Source organism: Nerophis ophidion, linkage group LG01 (assembly GCF_033978795.1).
Source record: "Nerophis ophidion isolate RoL-2023_Sa linkage group LG01, RoL_Noph_v1.0, whole genome shotgun sequence".
In the NCBI taxonomy this organism is placed as follows: Eukaryota; Metazoa; Chordata; class Actinopteri; order Syngnathiformes; family Syngnathidae; genus Nerophis; species Nerophis ophidion.
The window spans coordinates 86,391,176-86,406,136 of NC_084611.1; the positions used below are offsets into that span (position 1 = coordinate 86,391,176).

General features: G+C 35.8%; 1 protein-coding gene across 1 annotated transcript in view; it reads right to left on the reverse strand.

Annotated features, from left to right (window-relative positions):
- The window catches only part of LOC133561136 (voltage-dependent calcium channel gamma-2 subunit-like), a 92,433-nt gene that overhangs the window by 54,793 nt on the left and 22,679 nt on the right, over positions 1-14,961 (reverse strand). The gene's annotated exons all lie outside the window — the stretch shown is intronic.

Here is a 14,961-nt window from a genome sequence, read left to right on the forward strand (position 1 = left end):
GGGAAAAAATTAATGTATTCAATTTTGGAATAAAGCTATACCAAAAAAATGTGGAAAAATGGAAGCGCTGATAATAATAATAATATTGTGTGTAGAATTTTGAGGACAAAAAAGATTTTATTCCAGTTTGGAATAAGGCTGTTACATAAAATGTGGAAAAAGTGGAGCGCTGTCAATAATTTCTGGATGCACAAAAATAAATGCTTTTTTTGCAAATTTATTCAAAACAAAACATTTTTAAATCACAAGATTTTTTCGTTTGTTTTTAAATAATTTGCGAAAAAGTAATATATATATATTTTTTCCCACATTGTCATTATGGGGTATTGTGTGTAGAATTTTGAGGGGGAAAAATGAATGTATTCAATTTTGGAATAAAGCTGTACCAATAAAATGTGGGAAAATGAAACTCTGATAATCAATCTCCAGCTGCACAATTTTTTATTTATTTTTGCAAATCTATCAAATATAAAGAAAATAAATAAATAAAAAGTACATGTGATTTTAGTCTGTTCTGTTTAATAAATTTACACAAAAAAAAAATCACTTTTGATTTTCTTATTTTTAATACATTTGCAAAATTAAAACAATAACAACTTATTTATGGGGTATTGTGTGTAGAATTTTGAGGACAAAAAAGATTTTATTCCAGTTTGGAATAAAATAACAAAATGTGGAAAAAGTGGAGCGCTGTCAATAATTTCTGGATGCACAAAAATAAATGCTTTTTTTTTTGCAAATTTATTAAAAAAACATTTTTAAATCACATGATTTTTTCGTTTGTTTTTAAATAATTTGCAAAAAAGTAAAATATATACTGTCACGCCTTTAAGATTATGTTTTGGTCAGGTTATGTTTAGTTTTTTGGACATTTAGTTGTGTCTTTGCACTTCCTGGTTTGTTTTCGTCTCCATGCCAACCCATTAGTTTCACCTGGTCTCCTACTCACGTCCCTGTCCTCAGCCTCACACCTGTTTTCACTAATCATCACAGCTACTATTTAAGCCATTCTTTTTCTGTCTTGGTCCTGGCGTCTTCACAGACTCTACCCATGCTGTTCCTACCGTTTTGTTTATAGTTCATAGTCAACTGCCTTAAAGTGCTAAGTCTTTTTGTTTATGTCCATTATTCATGCCATCGAGCAAGTGTTTTTGTTTCATGTTTGTATTTTGTAGCCAAGTTGTGTACCTCCACTGTGAGCGCTTTTTGTTGATCTTTTGTTAGTTGTAGTATTAAATAAAAAGATGTACGCACAGTCACGTCTCGCTCGTGCAAATCATCCTCTGCGTCGAAAAAAACAACCTCAATCCAAGACCAAGTTTAACATATATATATATATTTTTTTCCACATTGTCATTATGAGGTATTGTGTGTAGAATTTTGAGGGGGAAAAAAAAGAATGTATTCAATTTTGGAATAAAGCTGTACCAAAAAAATGTGGAAAAGTGAAGCGCTAATAATTAATTTCCAGCTGCACACTTAAAAAAAAAATTTTTTTTTTGCAAATCTATCAAATATAAAGAAAATAAATAAATAAATAAAAATTACATGTGATTTTAGTCTTTTCTGTTTAATAAATTTGCAAAAAAAAAATCACTTTTGATTTTCTTATTTTTAATACATTTGCAAAATTAAAAAAATAACAACTTGTTTATGGGGTATTATGTGTAGAATTTTGAGGACAAAAATGATTTTATTCCAGTTTGGAATAAAATAACAAAATGTGGAAAAAGTGGAGCGCTGTCAATAATTTCTGGATGCACAAAAATAAATGTTTTTTTTTTGCAAATTTATTCAAAACAAAACATTTTTAAATCACAAGATTTTTTCGTTTGTTTTTAAATAATTTGCGAAAAAGTAAAATATATATTGTCACGCCTGTAAGATTATGTTTTGGTCAGGTTATGTTTAGTTTTTTGGACATTTAGTTGTGTCTTTGCACTTCCTGGTTTGTTTTCGTCTCCATGCCAACCCATTAGTTTCACCTGGTCTCCTACTCACGTCCCTGTCCTCAGCCTCACACCTGTTTTCACTAATCATCACAGCTACTATTTAAGCCATTCTTTTTCTGTCTTGGTCCTGGCGTCTTCACACACTCTATCCGTGCTGTTCCTACCTTTTTGTTTATAGTTCATAGTCAACTCCCTTAGTGCTAAGTCTTTTTGTTTATGTCCATTATTCATGCCATCGAGCAAGTGTTTTTGTTTCATGTTTGTATTTTGTAGCCAAGTTTTGTACCTCCATTGTGAGCGCTTTTTGTTTATCTTTTGTTAGTTATAGTATTAAATAAAAAGATGTACTCACAGTCACGTCTCGCTCGTGCAAATCATCCTCTGCGTCGAAAAAACAACCTCAATCCAAGCCCAAGTTTGACATATATATATATTTTTTTCCCCACATTGTCATTATGGGGTATTGTGTGTAGAACTTTGAGGGGAAAAAAAGGAATGTATTCAATTTTGGAATGAAGCTGTACCGAAAAAATGTGGAAAAGTGAAGCGCTAATAATTAATTTCCAGCTGCACACTTAAAAAAAAATATATATTTTTTGCAAATCTATCAAATATAAAGAAAATAAATAAATAAATACAAATTAAATGTGATTTTAGTCTTTTCTGTTTAATAAATTTGCCCCCCCAAAAAAAAAAAATCACTTTTGATTTTCTTATTTTTAATACATTTGCAAAATTAAAAAAATAACTTATTTATGGGGTATTGTGTGTAGAATTTTGGGGACAACATTTTTTTTATTACAGTTTGGAATAAAATAACAAAATGTGGAAAAAGTGGAGCGCTGTCAATAATTTCTGGATGCACAAAAAATGTTTTTTTTTTGCAAATTTATTCAAAACAAAACATTTTTAAATCACGTGAGTTTTTTGTTTGTTTTTAAATAATTTGTGAAAAAGTAAAATATATATTGTCACGCATGTAAGATTATGTTTTGGTCAGGTTATGATTAGTTTTTTGGACATTTAGTTCTGTCTTTGCACTTCCTGGTTTGTTTTCGTCTCCATGCCAACCCATTAGTTTCACCTGGTCTCCTACTCACGTCCCTGTCCTCAGCCTCACAACTGTTTTCACTAATCATCACAGCTACTATTTAAGCCATTCTTTTTCTGTCTTGGTCCTGGCGTCTTCACACACTCTACCCGTGCTGTTCCTACCGTTTTGTTTATAGTTCATAGTCAACTGCCTTAGTGCTAAGTCTTTTTGTTTATGTCCATTATTCATGCCATCGAGCAAGTGTTTTTGTTTCATGTTTGTATTTTGTAGCCAAGTTGTGTACCTCCACTGCGAGCGCTTTTTGTTTATCTTTTGTTAGTTATCGTATTAAATAAAAAGATGTACTCACAGTCACGTCTCGCTCGTGCAAATCATCCACTGCGTCAAAAAAACAACCTCAATCCAAGCCCAAGTTTGACATATATATATTTTTTCCACATTGTCGTTATGGGGTATTGTGTGTAGAATTTTGAGGGGAAAAAAAGGAATGTATTCAATTTTGCAATGAAGCTGTACCGAAAAAATGTGGAAAAGTGAAGCGCTAATAATTAATTTCCAGCTGCACACTTAAAAAAATATATATATTTTTTGCAAATCTATCAAATATAAAGAAAATAAATAAATAAATACAAATTAAATGTGATTTTAGTCTTTTCTGTTTAATAAATTTGCCCCCCCCCCAAAAAAAAATCACTTTTGATTTTCTTATTTTTAATACATTTGCAAAATTAAAAAAATAACTTATTTATGGGGTATTGTGTGTAGAATTTTGGGGACAAAATTTTTTTTATTCCAGTTTGAAATAAAATAACAAAATGTGGAAAAAGTGGAGCGCTGTCAATAATTTCTGGATGCACAAAAAATGTTTTTTTTTTGCAAATTTATTCAAAACAAAACATTTTTAAATCACGTGAGTTTTTTGTTTGTTTTTAAATAATTTGTGAAAAAGTAAAATATATATTGTCACGCCTGTAAGATTATGTTTTGGTCAGGTTATGATTAGTTTTTTGGACATTTAGTTCTGTCTTTGCACTTCCTGGTTTGTTTTCGTCTCCATGCCAACCCATTAGTTTCACCTGGTCTCCTACTCACGTCCCTGTCCTCAGCCTCACAACTGTTTTCACTAATCATCACAGCTACTATTTAAGCCATTCTTTTTCTGTCTTGGTCCTGGCGTCTTCACACACTCTACCCGTGCTGTTCCTACCGTTTTGTTTATAGTTCATAGTCAACTGCCTTAGTGCTAAGTCTTTTTGTTTATGTCCATTATTCATGCCATCGAGCAAGTGTTTTTGTTTCATGTTTGTATTTTGTAGCCAAGTTGTGTACCTCCACTGCGAGCGCTTTTTGTTTATCTTTTGTTAGTTATCGTATTAAATAAAAAGATGTACTCACAGTCACGTCTCGCTCGTGCAAATCATCCACTGCGTCAAAAAAACAACCTCAATCCAAGCCCAAGTTTGACATATATATATTTTTTCCACATTGTCGTTATGGGGTATTGTGTGTAGAATTTTGAGGGGAAAAAAAGGAATGTATTCAATTTTGCAATGAAGCTGTACCGAAAAAATGTGGAAAAGTGAAGCGCTAATAATTAATTTCCAGCTGCACACTTAAAAAAATATATATATTTTTTGCAAATCTATCAAATATAAAGAAAATAAATAAATAAATACAAATTAAATGTGATTTTAGTCTTTTCTGTTTAATAAATTTGCCCCCCCCCCCAAAAAAAAATCACTTTTGATTTTCTTATTTTTAATACATTTGCAAAATTAAAAAAATAACTTATTTATGGGGTATTGTGTGTAGAATTTTGGGGACAAAATTTTTTTTATTCCAGTTTGAAATAAAATAACAAAATGTGGAAAAAGTGGAGCGCTGTCAATAATTTCTGGATGCACAAAAAATGTTTTTTTTTTGCAAATTTATTCAAAACAAAACATTTTTAAATCACGTGAGTTTTTTGTTTGTTTTTAAATAATTTGTGAAAAAGTAAAATATATATTGTCACGCCTGTAAGATTATGTTTTGGTCAGGTTATGATTAGTTTTTTGGACATTTAGTTCTGTCTTTGCACTTCCTGGTTTGTTTTCGTCTCCATGCCAACCCATTAGTTTCACCTGGTCTCCTACTCACGTCCCTGTCCCCAGCCTCACAACTGTTTTCACTAATCATCACAGCTACTATTTAAGCCATTCTTTTTCTGTCTTGGTCCTGGGGTCTTCACACACTCTACCCGTGCGTTCCTACCGTTTTGTTTATAGTTCATAGTCAACTGCCTTAGTGCTAAGTCTTTTTGTTTATGTCCATTATTCATGCCATCGAGCAAGTGTTTTTGTTTCATGTTTGTATTTTGTAGCCAAGTTGTGTACCTCCACTGCGAGCGCTTTTTGTTTATCTTTTGTTAGTTATCGTATTAAATAAAAAGATGTACTCACAGTCACGTCTCGCTCGTGCAAATCATCCACTGCGTCGAAAAAACAACCTCAATCCAAGCCCAAGTTGGACATATATTTTTTTTTTCCACATTGTCGTTATGGGGTATTGTGTGTAGAATTTTGAGGGGGGGGGAAATGAATGTATTCAATTTTGGAATAAAGCTGTACCAAAAATGTTGAAGCTGCACATTTTTTTTTTTTTTTTTTTTTTTGCAAATCTATCAATTATAAAAAAAATAAATTTAAAAAATTACATGTGATTTTAGTCTTCTGTTTAATATTTTTGCACCAAAAAAATAAATAAAATAAAATGTGATTTTCTTATTTTTAATACATTTTAAAAATTTTAAAAATAAAAACTTATCACACTGTCATTATGGGGTATTGTGTGTAGAATTTTGAGATACGGCAAACGAAACAATATCTTCCGTAGATGTGTCCATCTTTATTTCCGACTTTGTACCAGAACACTTACTAATAAGAGTAAAAAGTAGCTGCACTTCCTTGCCCTTCACGCCGCCGGCAATTAAACCGGCCCCGAACACCACTTAGCCAGCGTTAATTGGCGACTAAAAAGGACGAGCAGGCGGTGCGTCAGCGTTTTCTGACTGTTTAGCTAACGTGGAAAAACAACAAGAGACAGGAAGCAGGGCATTTATAGGCCTACTGAAATGAGATGTTCTTATTTAAATTTAGAGCACGGCGTCATAGATTTCACAACTTTTTGGTTGTTAGAGGTAGAAAGCGTTTTAAAGTAAATTTGTAATTCTTTTTTTAAAGGCCTTTTGTTTTTCAATGCACTCTTTTCCATTTGACGTGGTCGAATAATACGGTGGATCTAAGTAATGAATGAACAGTAACAAAAAAAAAGTAAAGACTGTACATGTGGAAAAACATTGTTTTTACTCATAAATATAACAATACATGTGTGGCGTTCAGGAGCTATCGGGAAAACGTACACTGTCAATTTATAGACATAGGAAGCAGTAAAACTTGTTAAACTTAACGGATACTTATTCCAAATGTTATAAAATAAATCTAAAAGAGTGTTTTTGGAACTGTATGTAGTTATTATTGTCGTAGCAATGTTATTCTTCAAAGCGGGTGGAGCGAACGCGCTTTTTCCTCTGGAAGTTCCGACAATTGGGAGGAGTACCTGAACGCCACCCCGTACAACATGGCGGCCCAACGGAGGAATTTGATGCAGAGTGTGAGTGTAAACTTCACCCAAAAAGAATATTCTTAACTCTTTAAAAGTCGGGGTTGATGTCCTGTACGTTTTTATTGCCCTCGCCCGCTCCTGTCGTGTGCGTTTCTGTTCACTTTCGGTTGTTTTTATGGCGTTCCGAGATGCTAATGCTAGCGTTAGCAGTTAGCATGCTAGCTCAACTTTAACCTGACTTTAAAAATAACTCCAAGTTGTGTTATTATAATGTGACATTTTCATCAAATGTTGCGGATTATGTCATCATTTAGCGATACGTGACATACCTTAATGCAACAAGACAAGGTAAAGTTGAACCAATTCAGATAAATACATTTAATTTTGCCCTTTTTATCACCCGAAGAGGGACAAGCGGTAGGAACATGGATGGATGGATGTCGCAATGTTCATCAAAAGCATTATTAAAGGCCCACTGAAATTCTATGTGTCATACTTAAACATTTCGCGATATTGCCATATTTTTGCTGAAAGGATTTAGTAGAGAACATCCACGATAAATTTCGCAACTTTTGGTCGCTAATAAAAAAGCCTTGCCTGTACCGGAAGTAGCAGACGATGTGCGCTTGACGTCACGGGTTGTGGAGCTCCTCACATCCGCACATTGTTTACAATCATGGCCACCAGCAGCTAGAGCGATTCGGACCTAGAAAACGACGATTTCCCCATTAATTTGAGCGAGGATGAAATTTTCGTGGATGAGGAAAGTGAGAGTGAAGGACTAGGGAGAGAAAAAAAAGACTATACAGTGGGAGCGATTCAGATGTTATTAGACACATTTATTAGGAGAATTCTGGAAAATCTCTTATCTGCTTATTGTGTTATTAATGTTTTAGTGAGATTATATGGTACCTGTGGCCACGAGTGTGGTGACCGCCAGTGTTTCTCGACGAAGCCTAAGATTTTTTTTTCCTTCCCTCCTCCGCACGGTGGAAGCATCCGACAAGGGGCGGCGGTGGGAGGAGGCAAGAGAGTCCGCAGCTGCCTCTTTGACAGGTGCAGGAGGAACGACGCAAGCTCTCCGCTCATGTCTACAGTGAGAGCCGACTTATTACCACCATTTTCTCACCGAAACCTGCCGGTTGACATGTGGTCGGGAGCCATGTTCGCTTGACCGCTCTGTTCCATGGTAAAGCTTCTGTCGCGATCCGTGACTCAGATCTTCACATGTTTATTTCATTCTCTTCTGACCCACTTACTTCCTGTTTAGTCCGTTACCATGGTTACACATTGATTTCACCCGTTTTCTACACACACCTGGTTCTCCTTGATTGCTCCCGATTTAAGCTTTCCTCTTTTCTTTGTTCAGTCTGGGTCCATAAATTTGCCTTTGAGCGACAGTATCGACCTACTTCCTGTACGTATATTCTCTTTGTTTTATTCCAGCTCTCATGCCGATGAATTGTTTTTCCTTTTTGTGTGCCTTCGTGCCAGTCTTAGTTTTTCTGTTTTCTATTCCTAGCTTTTATGCTAGCGCCCTTGGTTTATTTTGTCTGTTAGCTCCAGTCTTTTTGTTCGTAGCCTGCTTTTGTTAATTTTAATAAATCATTTAAACTTACCATTACTGTGTACTTTTTGACGCATCCACGGAGGGACAAACCCGGCATTACCATGGCAATCCGTCTCCACAGCTTCCCCGTAATCTTTCGGGAATGTCAACAAGGAAACACCGGCTGTGTTTGCGTTGCTAAAGGCGGCCGCAATACACCACTTCCCACCTACAGCTTTCTTCTTTGACGTCTCCATTATTAACAAATTGCAAAAGATTCAGCAACACAGATGTGCAGAAAACTGTGGAATTTTGCGATGAAAACTGACAATTAATAGCTGGCCACGATCTTGGAAGAAAATGTCCTCTACAATCTGTAACGTCACGCGAGACGTTTTCAGAAGGATATTTCGGCACGAAATTTAAAATTGCAATTTAGTAAACTAAAAAAGCCGTATTGGCATGTGTTGCAATGTTAATATTTCATCATTGATATATAAACTATCAGACTGCGTGGTCGCTAGTAGTGGCTTTCAGTAGGCCTTGAACACGTCATTAGCCAACAAGCTGCCCTCTGATTGGCTCACTCCGGAGTAAATCAGTCACACAAAGACAACAGGCCACGCCCCCCTCCGCCGGCGATAAGTGGGCGTCCTGAGCCGCCGCGGTGCGGAATGCTATTGTGTTTGATCTATTATTTAGACCTGCCTGTTTGACAGGTGCACGAGGAACGACGCAAGCTCCGCTCATGTCTACGGTAAGAGCTGACTTACTACCACAATTTTCCTACCGAAACCTGCCGGTTGACATGTGGTAGAGAACCATGTTCGCTTGACCAATCTGTTCCAGAGTAAAGCTTCACCTTTGGGAATGTAAACAAGGAAACACCGGCTGTGTTTGTGTTGCTAAAGGCGGCCGCAATACACTGCTTCCCACCTACAGCTTTCTTCTTTGACGTCTCCATTATTCATTGAACAAATTGCAAAAGATTCAGCAACACAGATGTCCAGAATACTGTGGAATTTTGCGATGAAAACAGATGACTAATAGCTGGCCACGATCCTGGAAGAAAATGTCCTCTACAATCCGTGACGTCACGCGAGACTTTTTCAGAAGGATATTTCGGCACAAAATTTAAAATTGCAATTTAGTAAACTAAAAAGGCCGGATTGGCATGTGTTGCAATGTTAGAATTTCATCATTGATATATAAACTATCAGACTGCGAGGTCGGTAGTAGTGGCTTTCATTAGGCCTTGAACACGTCATTAGACAACAAGCTGCCCTCTGATTGGCTCACTACGGAGTAAATCAGTCACAGAAAGACAACAGGCCACGCCCCCTCCGCCGGCGATAAGTGGGCGTCCTGAGCCGCCGCGGTGCGGAATGCTAATGTGTTTGATCTATTATTTAGACCTGCCTCTTTGACAGGTGCACGAGGAACGACGCAAGCTCCGCTCATGTCTACGGTAAGAGCTGACTTATTACCACAATTTTCCTACCGAAACCTGACGGTTGACATGTGGTAGAGAACCATGTTCGCTTGACCGATCTGTTCCAGAGTAAAGCTTCACCTTCGGGAATGTAAACAAGGAAACACCGGCCGCAATACACCGCTTCCCACCTACATCATTCTTCTTTGACGTCTCCATTATTAATTGAACAAGTTGCAAAAGATTCAGCAACACAGTTGTCCAGAATACTGTGGAATTTTGCGATGAAAACAGACGATTAATACAATCCATGACGTCACGCGTCGGCGTCATCAAACCGAGACCTTTTCAGCAGGATATTTCGGCGCGAAATTTAAAATTGCAATTTAGTAAACTAAAAAGGCCGTATTGGCATGTGTTGCAATGTTAATATTTCATCATTGATATATAAACTATCAGACTGCGTGGTCGCTAGTAGTGGCTTTCAGTAGGCCTTGAACACGTCATTAGCCAACAAGCTGCCCTCTGATTGGCTCACTCTGGAGTAAATCAGTCACAGAAAGACAACAGGCCACGCCCCCTCCGCCGGCGATAAGTGGGCGTCCTGACCCGCCGCGGTGCGGAATGCTAATGTCTTTGATCTATTATTTAGCGGGGCCACCGCTCATTATGCTGATGCGAGCAGGTGAAGACGTCGGCGTTTAAACGTGACCTTTTAGCGAGCGCTTGTCCAATCTAATAGATGTCATGAACCGCATGTTGCATTAAGCGGCGTAGCATTGCCAACATGGCATTTTTTTTTTTAACATCGAGTTAATTAGCGGTGTCGCCAAAGAAAAAGAAAATTATCCTACTCTTTTATGGGTTTTTTTTACATTTTAAGATGCGTAGTGAAGCCTGATTCTAGTTTGTCACCGCTCAAGTTGATATTTTGACAACATTTTCAAAAACCTACGTGTCCCAAGTCCGAACTACAAATCCCCATCGCAAATGAAGTCAAAAGTTGCAACAAAAGCTACGCAAGCTTAAGTGCTAACAAGGCATTTGCTGTGCTAGTTTTGGTAGGGCTAGCATAGCATTTATACAATTACGTTTTAATTTCACACTAATGTTTTCATGCTAATGTTTACATGCTAGTGTTTACAGGCTAATGTTTATAAGCTAATGTTTACATGCTAATGCTTACAGGCTAATGTTTATAGGCTAACGTTTACATGCTAATGTTTACAGGCTAATGTTTATAGGATAACATTTACAGGCTAATGGTTATAAGCTAACGTTTACATGCTAATGTTTACAGGCTAATGTTTATAGGCTAATGTTGACATGTTAATTTTTAGATGCTAATGTTTATAGGCTAACGTTTACATGCTAATGTCTACCCGCTAATGTTTATAGGCTAATGTTTACGTGCTAATGTTTGTAGGTTAATGTTTACATGCAAATGTTTACAGGCCAATGTTTGTAGGCTAACGTTTACATGTTAATTTTTAGATGCTAATGTTTATAGGCTAATGTTTACATGCTAATGTCTACCCGCTAATGTTTATAGGCTAATGTTTACATGCTAATGTTTGTAGGCTAATGTTTACATGCAAATGTTTACAGGCCAATGTTTTTAGGCTAACGTTTACATGTTAATTTTTAGATGCTAATGTTTATAGGCTAACATTTACATGTTAATGTTTACCCGCTAATGTTTATAGGATAATGTTTACATGCTAATGTTTGTAGGCTAATGTTTACATGCAAATGTTTACAGGCCAATGTTTGGAGGCTAACGTTTACATGCTAATGTTTACATGCTAATGTTTGTAGGCTAACGTTTACATTCTAATGTTTATAGGCTAATGTTTACATGCTAATGTTTACAGGCTAATGTTTACAGGCTAATGTTTATAGGCTAATGTTTACATGCTAATGTTCATAGGGTAACATTTACATGCAAATACTGTTTACCTGCTAATGTTTATAAGCTAAGATTTTAATGCTAATGTTTATATGCTAATATTTATAGGGTAACGTTTACATACTAATGTTCATAGGGTAACATTTACATGCAAATTAATGTTTACCTGCTAATGTTTATAGGCTAACGTTTTAATGCTAATGTTTATAGGCTAACATTTACATGCTATTGTTCATAGGGTAACATTTACATGCAAATTAATGTTTACCTGCCAATGTTTATAGGCTAACGTTTTAATGCTAATGTTTATAGGCTAACGTTTACATGCTAATGTTCATAGGGTTACATTTACATGCTAATTAATGTTTACCTGCTAATGTTTATAGACTAACGTTTACATGCTAATGTCTATAGGCTAATGTGTACATGCTAATGTTTACAGGCTAATGTTTGTAGGCTAACGTTTACATGCTAATGTTTGTAGGCTAATGTTTACATGCTAATGTTTATAGGCTAATGTTTACATGCTAATGTTTATAGGCTAATGTTTACATGCTAATGTTCATAGGGTAACATTTACATGCAAATACTGTTTACCTGCTAATGTTTATAGGCTAACGTATTAATGTTAATGTTTACATGGTAATGTTTATAGGCTAACGTTTACATGCTAATGTTCATAGGGTTACATTTACACGCAAATTAATGTTTACGTGCTAATGTTTATAGGCTAACGTTTTAATGCTAATGTTTACATGCTAATGTTTATAGGCTAACGTTTACATGCTAATGTTCATAGGGTAACATTTACATGCAAATTAATGTTTACCTGCTAATGTTTATAGGCTAACGTTTTAATGCTAATGTTTATAGGCTAACGTTTACATGCTAATGTTCATAGGGTTACATTTACATGCTAATTAATGTTTACCTGCTAATGTTTATAGACTAACGTTAACATGCTAATGTCTATAGGCTAATGTGTACATGCTAATGTTTACAGGCTAATGTTTGTAGGCTAACGTTTACATGATAATGTTTACAGGCTAACATTTACATGCTGATATCTACAGGTTAATGTTTACAGGTGTCCAAGTTTTATTTGCAGCTCACCCTCAAGTAAAAAAACAATCCCAGCTTCACAATTAAAGTCCAAAATCAGCTCTTTCTACATTTCACACCTCGGCAGGCGGCTAAGTGGTCGCTACGTTCCTGCTCCGTGTGCCGCGTGCCAACGTGTCGCACACATCCACACTTCTCCTCCTCTCTGAATAGTTTCTAGAAAAGTCACGTTCGTGAGCGCGGGAAACCACAGCCATGCTTTATTTCTGCCCTCCTCGTTCAGCATTTAAAAATAGGTCTCGTACTGAGTCGCCGACATACAAATGAAACATCCAGTAGAAAACAGAAATAAAAATGTTTAAATGTTGATGTTTTCTGGCTAATGTTTCTAGGCTAATGTTTACAGGCTAAGGTTTTCATGCTAATGTTTGCATGCTAACATTTACATGCTAAAGTTTACATGCCAATGTTTACAGGCTAATGTTCAAATGTTGATATTTACAGGCTAATGTTTTTAAGCTAATGTTTATAGACTAAAGTTTGCGGGCCAAAGTGTACTGGTTAATGTTTATAAATTAATTATTACAGCTTGATATTTACAGGCTAATGTTTACATGCTAATGTTCGCAAGATTATTTTTTTTACAGGCTAATGTTTAGATGATGTTTTCAGGCTAATGTTTACAGGCTAATGTTTACAGGCTAAATTTTGCAGGCTTATGTTCACAGGATAATGTTTACATGCTAATGTTGACAAGATTTTTTTTTTTTTTTACAGGCTAATGTTTACATGATGTTTTTTCAGGCTAATGTTTACATGCTAATATTTACAGGCTAAATTTTGCAGGCTTACATTCAAAGGCTAATGTTTACAGGAATTTTTTTTTTACAGGCTAATGTTTAGATGATGTTTTCAGGCTAACATTTACAGGATTTGTTTTTTTACAAGCTAATGTTTACATGATGATGTTTTCAGGTTAATGTTTACAGGATACATTTTGCAGGCTTATGTTCACAGGCTAATGTTTACATGCTAATTTTTATAAGATTTTTTTCTTTTACAGGCTAATGTTTACATGATGATGTTTTCAGGCTAATGTTTACAGTATTTTTTTTTTTACAAGCTAATGTTTACATGATGATGTTTTCAGGCTAATGTTTACATACTAATGTTTACAGGATAAATTTTTGCAGGCTTATGTTTACATGCTAATATTTATAAGACTTTTTCTTTTACAAGCTAATGTTAACATGCTAATGTTTACAGGCTAAATTTTGCAGGCTTATGTTCACAGGCTAATGTTTACAATATATATATATTTTTTTTACAGGGTAATGTTTACATGATGTTTTCAGGCTAATGTTTACAGGCTAAATTTTGCAGGCTTATGTTCAAAGGCTAATGTTTACAGTAATTTTTTTTTACAGTCTAATGTTTAGATGATGATGTTTTCAGGCTAACATTTACAGGATTTTTTTTTTTACAAGCTAATGTTTACATGATGATGTTTTCAGGCTGTTTACATACTAATGTTTACAGGATACATTTTGCAGGCTTATGTTCACAGGCTAATGTTTACATGCTAATGTTTATAAGATTGTTTTCTTTTACAGGCTAATGTTTACATGATGAGGTTGTCAGGCTAATGTTTACATGCTAATGTTTACAGGCTAAATTTTGCAGGCTTATGTTCAAAGGCTATTTCTTACATGCTAATGTTTATAAGCTAAGTTTTACAGGTTAATGTTTACAGGCTGATGTTTATAGGCTAATGTCGTTAACAGGCTAGTTTTTACAGGTTCGTGTTCACAAGTGTGACAATTATGAGCCAATTAGCAATCTGTGTTAGCGTACTGTGCTAACTCCACTCCATTTTTGGACAAGCGTAAGAAAACGGATGGTTTAATTACCCTTCTGTTAGCTTGGTCACGCCTCTTTTTTACTTTTGGTCTAAAGTTTCTTCAACAGCTGGCCCGTTTTATGGCGAGCGTGGCGGCCTGGCGTCGGCTTTAATGCGCAGCTGGCTTTTATGTGGCGGCCATATTTATGGTTCCAAAGCCTGGCGGCCACTAAACACGGCCGTTAAAAGGAGCAGAGGGCACCTGCGAGGACGTTTAAAGCACAAATAAATGAGGGCCCGACGCTGACCTCGGACTTGGGGCGCCCCCTGTGGGTCAGTACACACATAACCGGTGAGGCGGCCCCAGATTTTCCGGTTAAAAAGTAAAATGGCAGCTCGATCGCCAGAATTTTACCGTTAAAAACAAAAGTGGTGCAGTTTTTCCATTTACAGTAATGCACTTTAAAAACGACGTAGATTTTACGGTAAAAAAAAATGGCAGTTCAGTCGCCACAACGTTACTGTAAAAATAACAGCGGTACAGTTTTTACATTTACAGT